The sequence below is a fragment of the Hemitrygon akajei genome, chromosome 26, assembly GCF_048418815.1.
Source record: "Hemitrygon akajei chromosome 26, sHemAka1.3, whole genome shotgun sequence".
Lineage (NCBI taxonomy): Eukaryota > Metazoa > Chordata > Chondrichthyes > Myliobatiformes > Dasyatidae > Hemitrygon > Hemitrygon akajei.
The window spans coordinates 41,443,355-41,452,303 of NC_133149.1; positions in this window are offsets into that span (position 1 = coordinate 41,443,355).

Consider the following 8,949-nt stretch of genomic DNA (forward strand, 5'->3'; position numbering starts at 1 on the left):
GCTCTTCTCACACTTCTAGTTAAGCCAATGCTGTTTGAAGACTAAAATGGGATGGTTCAGTTCAGCTGTGATATGGAGGTCCATTTACACCTGTCCGAGACAAAGGCAGTCTTGCAATCCTGTTTCCGTATTAAAAGTGAATTTAACCCAACCCATGAGTGACTTTTTTGCCCTCGTCTCCACTCATGTTTTGGTAACTGATGCTGATTAATTGTTCATATAATCAGATGTGATGGGAGGATCTGCGTCAGGTTTCAGCGAGAGTAACTGGCTGATGTCAACCCTGTGGTCTGTTTGCACTGCGCAGCTTCACTCAGGCAGGATGGTGATTTCAGTATGCATCACACTCCCCACACAAACTGAGCCAGAAATCACACTAAATAGGACCATAAGATATAGAGGCAGAATTAGGCCACTTGGCCCATTGAGTCTGCTCCTTAAAGGCTGATTATTATCCCTCTCAAAGCCAGTCTCCTATCTTCTCCCCAGAACATTTGACACTATTGCTAATCAAGAACCTATCAACCTCCTCTTTAAATATACCCAATGACTTGGCCTCCACAGATGCCGATGGAAAAGAATTCCATAGCCTCACCACCCTCTGGTTAAAGAAATTCTTTTTCATCTCTGTTCTAAAGGGACATCCTTGTCTTGTGAGACGGTGACACAAGGAGTCTGGCCTTCGACTCCCCCATTATAGGAAACATTTACTTCATGTTCACTCTATCTCAGCCTTTCAATATTTGATAGATTTCAAAGAAATCCCCATCATTCTTGTAAACTCCCGTGAGTACATGCCCAGAGTCATCAAATAATCCTAATATGTTAACCCTTTTATTGCCAGGATTATTCTCAGGAATTAAAATTCTAAAATTATTTTTAAACAACCAATAATTAGCAGATTTCAGGCACACTTTGATTCAATCAAAGCAGCACTTTATACACAATGCTTTACAGTATCTGCAACCTGGCTTCAACTCCCACTGTTATCTGTAAGGAGTTTGTAAGTTTTCCCCATGACTGTGTCATTTTCCTCCAGGTGCTCTGGTCTCCTCCCACACACCGAAGATGTTCCTATTACTAGGTTAATTGGTCATTGTGAATTGTCCTGTGATTAAACTAGGGTTAAATCGGGTGTTGCCGAGTGAAGCGGCTCGACTGGTCAGAAAGGCCAATTCCGCACTGTAACTCAATAAATAGTGAATAAATAAATAAATAAATTCCGCATGCTCTAGAATGGGATCTGTAGTTAGCGTTTCATGTAGAAACAATTTTTAAATTGGAAAATTAATGATGTAAGTAAAGACTTTGCAATTCAGCTTTATTGTTGCTCTCACGCAAGGAAAAACTAGGAACAGATGACTGATTGCCTGCACGACTACTATTCTCTCCTTCACCTTTTAATTTTCACAGATAAGACCACTTTTAATGACTATCATTGCTTTATCAATGTTTTACAAAGATTTTTGCAATAGGAAAATGTTTACACTTCTTAATTCTACAGAGATCAGTTGGATTGCTGAGCAGTTTATTAGAGAGGTGAAGAGGCAAGCAGAAGGCTAGAGGGAAACTTAATCCAATTTTTCAACCACTTGCTAATGGCACTAATAGGCCAGTTTGTGTATTTTCCAGAGTTTGCTTTACACAATAATGTAATATAAAGGAGCCATTTAGCATTGAGTTTCATTCAGAGAGGGAAAATGCAATGAAGCATGTTTGTCCGGCTATACGCTGCACTAGATATTTTCCCAAAGGAATTTTTTCCCTCAAGGCTGGAAGCAATCAAGTGTGCCAGCAGTCGGATAGAATGGCTTACAGAAAACTTACCTAGTTATTCTGCTGTATGTGAATCTTACTAAAGTGACCGGAAATAAGATTGGGATCCTGATGAAGTACTGCTGGCAGTGAGATTCATATACTAACGAAATAACATATTGGGAAAAACAATATTAATTTAATTTGTTTCAAAGTGATTCTGTGAGATATTTCATTATCAGTAAGACATGGAACGTATGATACTAATGGACGATTTAGAATCATCTAAGTGGTATATTAAAACATTCTGTTCCATTCTGTGCTCATAATTTAACCTCTTAATTCCTGATCTGCAATAGATGTCTCGCAATATAGGACTAAAGTTATTGCTTCTTTATTTAATTGTAAAATTATTCAAGATCGTTAATGTCATTTCCAACACATAAGTGTAAAGAATAATGAAATAATTGTTACTATGGATCAAGTCCAGCACAAAAGATAAAGAACACAATAATAAAAAAAATAGAGCAGAACAAACAAAATGCTAGAGGAACTCAGCAGGTCAGGCCACATCTCTGGAAATGAATAAGCAGTCGACATTTTGGGCTGAGACCCTTCTTCAGGACTGGAAAGGAAGAGGGTAGACGGCAGAATAAAAAGGTGGAGGGAGGGGAAGGGGGCTAGCTAGAAGGTGATATCTGAAGCCAGGTGGGTGGGGAAGCTCAAGGGCCGGAGGACAAGGAATCTGATAGGAGAGGAGAGTGGGCCATGGGAGAAAGGGAAGGAGCAAGGGGATCCAGGGGAAAGTAATCGGCAGGTGAGAAGAAGTAAAACGTCGGAGTGGGGTGGAATTTGTTTACTGGAAGGAGAAATTGATATTCATGCCATCAGGCTGGAGGTACCAGATGGAAGATGGGGTGTTGTTCCTCCACCCTGAGGATGGCCTAATTTTGGCACAAGAGGGGACCATGGATTGACGTGTTGGAATGGAAATTGGAATGAAAATGTTCAGCTACTGAGAAGCCCTGCTTGTGGTGGATGGTGCAGTCTGATTTACCACAGGTCTCACCAACGTAGAGGAGGCTGCATTGGGATAGCTTATATACATAGACTGATTGTATGTCCATAAAGTGACACTAGGCACAGGTGTGTCTGTACACAAGGTGACTCTGACAGGAAATGATAAAGCAGTGGTGGTTGGGGGTGTGGAGGGGTGGGTCCATGGGTGTGGAGGTGTTGATCAACCTTACTGCTTGGAGAAAGTCACTGTTTTTGAGTTTGGTAGTTCTGGCGTGGATGCTACATAACCTCCTCCCTGATGGGAGTGGGACAAACAGTTCATGAGCAGGGTGGGTGGGATCCTTATGAAATGTCCTCTAAAATTGTGTCGCCCCTAGAAAGTGCACTGAAGCAGTGCTGCGTGAGGTTACTTTTCAACCAGGCAATGGCAATGATATTCAGTCATGTGTGCGGCATCGGTAATCCAGGAGAGGTCAACTGGAATGCAGAACTGGCCTGTCAGGAGTTCACAGGAAATTTATTATCAAAATACAATATGTCACCATATATTGCCATGAGATTCATTTTCTTGAAGGCATACTGTGCAATAAAATGAATTTGTAGACTCCATAGGTTGAGTTGAAAGTGACTCCATAGTTTGTGGAATCCATTCAGAATTGAGGTGAGTGAAGTTATCCCTGACCTGTTGAGTATTTAAAGTTCAAAGTCAAAATAAATTCATTATCAACATATGTATATGTCACCATACACTACCTTGAGGTTCATTTTCTTGCAGGCATTTACAGGAAAATAAAGGAATACAATAGAATTTATGAAAAGGTGTTGGTCAGTGTTTGGAAGGACGGTCAGCTGGTAGCTTGGTTACTGGTCAGTTAGATAGGCAATTGGTGTTTGTGAAATGAGGTCTGCGGTTAAGACAATCAAAGGTCATGGACTGAGCAATGGTCAATTGGACATGATTGACCTTGGAAGTCAGGGACAGACGATCAGGATGAGGTTCACTGGTGGTGGAGTTGGAAAGAGAGATGGGGAGTAATTAGGGGAACTCTGTGGGGAGTGATGAGACCAAACACTAGGTTTAAACCTTAAAGGAAATCCTCTTTGAATGACAGTGAATGCCTTAGACACCAGCACCAACTCAATAAGGTTGGCCGTATTTAACAAAATCTTAACAGTGCTCCATTGGACAGCCCGATAACATTTCAGTAAAACTTTGGGAGCACCTTGCACCCAGAGAGCTGAAACTCCTCAGTTTAAGTCACAGTAACTAAACAGAGCACAGATATTAATGTATTGTGAATAAGAATGAATTTTCTTTGCTACCTTACCACATATGTTACCTGAGGACGACAAGTGTATGAGTTGGCTCATGTGTACTCTTGTGTTTCATGACAGCCACTCAAATATACTTCAAGACATAATGAGGATGTGAAATTAAATGATCGTGCTGTGGAAATGGAACTTCTTTCTTTGGTACTTTGTAAACATTTGATTGGATATTGCTATTGGTTAGCATGGTTTGAGGCTCAGCCTTCTGGTTATAAGGTCTAAAGGTCAACCTGAAGTACTTGTTTCTCTCTTCACAGATTCAAGATTCAAGATTGTTTAATGTCATTTCCTGTACACAAGTGTAAAGGAGAACAAAATAATTGTTACTCCAGATCTGATGCAGTACAAAAAAACACAATAAGATAAAGAACACAATAATAAAAAACACAATAAATATAAGTATAACTACATAACATAGCTTATCTACACAGATTAATTGTATACATAGATTATATACAGTATTTTAGCTATTTATTTACAGCACTGAATAGGCCATTCTGGCCCTTTAAGCCGTACTACCCAGTAATCCCCCAGTGTAATCCAGCCTAATCATGGGAAAAATTAACTAACCAATTAACCTACCAACTGGTATGTCTTTGGACTGTGGATGGAAACCCGCCTGGTCATGGGGAGAACGTACAAGTTCCTTATGGACAGCGGTAGGAATTGAAGCATTGTGTTACTGTCACCTCGTAGATTGATTTATATAGATTGGATAGACGCTACCATACCTGCCATGTGTTTCCAACATTTTTGTTTGTTTGAATTTCACATTTCCAAAATGCTTCATTGACTGTGAAGTACTGTGAATGTTTGAAAGTTGTGAAACTCTCTATGAGAACATTCGAGAAGAAGGGTTTGTTACAACCAGCGTTGGATATAACCAAAGTATAGCCACCTGAAATAATTTAATGGGGGGTGGGGCAAAGAGAATCATAAGGACCCGGCGGTTACTTTATCAATCACTATCTAATTTTATCGAATTAGATAATTCTTTTCAATAATAACCCAAAATGGCCATCATCCATAAATTAATTTTTAAAGTATTAGGCAAAATGGGGATTGGCACCCATTTTGTTAACTCTTTATATATAATCCATCTACTTTTATAAAAAATGGCAAGGAAAAATTGGATCCATCTTTAACATGGGGGGGTTTAAATGAGGTAACCCAATTTATTTAATGCTGTTAATGAATATTTTATGCTGCTCTTTAGATAGGGATGAGTGCAGATTCTAATTTTTAATGAGATCTGGCAATAATTATTGTACTGTTGTGTGTTAGCTGTTGATGTGGCCCTTCTGAGTGACTCACAGAGGGTTATGTTGAAGAACCTCAAGATCTTGGAAGGTTCAATCAATCCAACATACACTCACTTCTTTCCTTTGGAGGACTGTTAATACATCATCAAGAAGTGGAAACAATTCATTCAATATTTCCTTACTCCTGTCCCTTTATAAAGTTGAACACCCCTCACAGGTGTACAGGTGTGCCATATAAAGTGGCTATTGACTGTATTAACTGATTAATGAATTGATCCCTAAAATGTATTTTCTATATGCTTCAAACAAGGGAAAATCTGCAGATGCTGGAAATCCAACCAACACACACAAAGTGCTGGAGGAACTGAGCAGGCCAGGCAATATCTATGGACCGATGAAGGGTCTTGGCCAGAATCGTCAGTTGTTTACTCTTTTCCATAGATTCTGCCTGACCCGCTGAGTTCCTCCAGCAATTTGTATGTGTTGCTTCTGTATTCTTTTTAAGTTAAATTCTGAATGTACTACTATAAGGACATATAGTTGTTGCCCTTTCACACTTGTTATTTGATTGATGTCAAGATTAAAGTGTTTTACCTCTTGGTCAGGTTGAATTTCAATTACATTCTTGGGATTAGAAGCAGGCCATTCAAAACTTCAAAACTTATGCATTGAGTTGCTGCCACATGATTGGATGATTAACAAGCAGGTGTACAGGTATACCTAATCAAGTGGCCACTGGGTGTAATCTGTCTATTGTTAGTGTCATAATGAGGTATTTGAGAATATGGAGACAAGTGCTTTTCTGAGGGCCCTTTCTATATTCAATTCCAACAATTGGAAATGAAGTGCAGTACAGGTAACCTGAACTTGCCATTTCTCATCTGGAGGGGCTTAGTGCAGCATTTATTTGAAATTGAAAAATGTTTCATTTTTTAGTGGTGATATTTAATACAATAGTGCAGTTGTTTAATTATTGGATGAATAGTCAGAACACTGGACCACTGAACCATGACGCAAGTTCAAATCCCACCATGACTCCTGTGCTGTTTAAATTCAGGTACTTAACTGAATGTAGAATTTAATAAGTAAGATAATCTCACTAATGTTTAACATGGATGTTTTGAGTTATTGTGAGAACACGTCTGGTTTACACGCTTGCATCAGCAGAGGAATTTGTCTGTCCTTTTCTGGCATGGAATATTTGACTCCAGACTCACCAAAGAGGGTCTCCTTTAAATCTCCTCAGTTCAGGGAAAATTATGAATGGACTCTAAATGATGTAAGTCCTTATATTGTGAGCAAAAAAACTAGAATATTTAGTTATATCTGTCTCTCCCCTTTCTCTCTTTTTCATTCCCCATTCTGGCTCTTCTCATATCCCTTCTCTTCTCCTCACTTGCCCATCACCTCCCTCTGGTGCCCTTCCTCCTCCCCTTTCTCCCAAGGTCTACTCTCCTCTCCAATCAGATTCCTCCTTCTTCATCCCTTTATCTCATGCACCTATCACCTCACAGTCTCTTACTTCATCCCCCCCCCCCACCCATCTTCCCCCTCACCTTGTCTCACCTATCACCTTGCAGCTTGTACTCTTTCACCTCCCCTCATCTTCTTATTCTGGCTTCTTTTCCCTGCCTTTCCAGTCCTCATGAAGGGTCTTGATTGTTTCCTCCCTTCCATAGATGCTGCCTGACCTGCTGAGTTCCTCCCACATTTTGTATGTTTAACTAGAATACTCATTCTTCTGAACACAACCAAATCCTTCAAATCCTTGAATATTTTCCCTTGTTAAAATGTTACCTTATGTTGGCCCGTTGCTACTTCCTTGAAATGGAACACTCTACCTAATATGGCGTCAATGCGATATAACCCAACGCGACAGTAATGAGGCAAAGAGGTTCTGTTCTACCTAATGGAAGTACTGGTGGCTGTACAGATCACAATCACAATTAAGTCCTACCTGAGAAGGCCTTAGACCAGTGGTCCCCAACCCCCGGGCCGCGAAGCATGCAGGATTGCAGTGGTAGCAATGTAGCAATTGGTAGTAAAATTGGCAATTTCACTTGCGCTATGCATTCGGCAATCACCTCTGATCTGGGCCAACATTTACGTGCCAGGCGGCACCTAATTAATTAGCTTGTTTATTTTGGCTTTTTTCTTAAAGATGTGCTGGGTGCGTTCCGGCTACCGCTGCAATCTTGCGTGCTTCACGGCCCAGAGGTTGGGGACCACTGCCTTAGCTTAATCAGCAATTGGGAATCAAGGCTCCGCTAAACACTTACACTCAGTTGCCAGTTTATTTGGTTTACATGTATACCTGCTCATTATCTAATCAGCCAATCTTCTTGTCAGCAACCAAGTGCATAAAAGCATGCAGACATGGTCATGAGGTTCAGCCCAAACATCAGAATGAAGAAGAAATATGATCTGAATAACTTATACCGTGGAATGATTGTTGGCGCTAGATGGGGTGGTTTGAGTATCTCAGAAACTGCTGATATCCTGGGATTTGTATGCATAACCATCACCAGAGCTTACAGAGAATGTTGTGGAAAACAAAGAAAAAACATCCACTGAGTGGCAGTTCTGTGGGTGAAAACATTTTGTTAATGAGAGAGGTCAGAGGAGAATGGCCAGACTGGTTCAAACTGACAGGAAGGTGACAATAATTCAAATAACCACACGTTACAACAGTGGTGTGCAAAAGGACATCTCTGAATTTAGAACACATTGAACCTTGAAGTGGATGGGCTACAGCAGCAGCAGACCACAGACATACACTCAGTGGCCAGTTTTTTAAGTGCAGGAAGTCCCTAATAAAGTCACCACCTTTCAAGTTTGCAGTAATTGGAAAATTGTTCAGATAGAAGAAATGTTGGGGTGATCTAATAAAGAATATAAAAGACTATATGAAGGGATTGAAAAGACCAGCGTGCTGAAATTATTCACATTCAAACACTAGAATAAACAATGTAAATGAGAATATTAGAAGTAAGGTAGGTTATCTTTTTTACCCACAGTGTAAAGAGGGGTGGCACAGTAGTATAGTGGTTAGCACAATGCTTTATTTCCAGCAACCTGGTTTCAGTTCCTACTGCTGCCTCCCCATACGTTCTCCCCGTGACCGTGTGGGTTTCCTCCGGGTGGTCCGGTTTCCGCCCACAGTCCAAAGGTGTACCTGTTGGTAGGTTAATTGGTCATTGTAAACTGCCCCGTGATTAGGCCAGGATTAAATTGGGGCTGTGCTGGGCGGTGAGGCTCAAAGGGTCGGTTAGGGCCTATTCTGCACTGTATCTCAATAAAAAGGTAAATAAATTACTGAAATTACTCATTTGTCTCCTAAACAGAATTAGTATGTTTACGAGAAATCAGCTATTTTATAGATTTAAAATCTGCAGCTTATTCTCTGTCTCTTTGGCCTATTATAAGAGACAGCTTACTTCCTCCTAGGTGGCAGATTCTGTTGGTTTTGTTAATAATACCTGACTTGCCAATTACACTTTTGTCCAGTGACTGCTACAGAGAATGCAATTTGATGGGAACACAGTCCAATCTAACTCAATTCTGTTTAAAGACGGGACGTGTT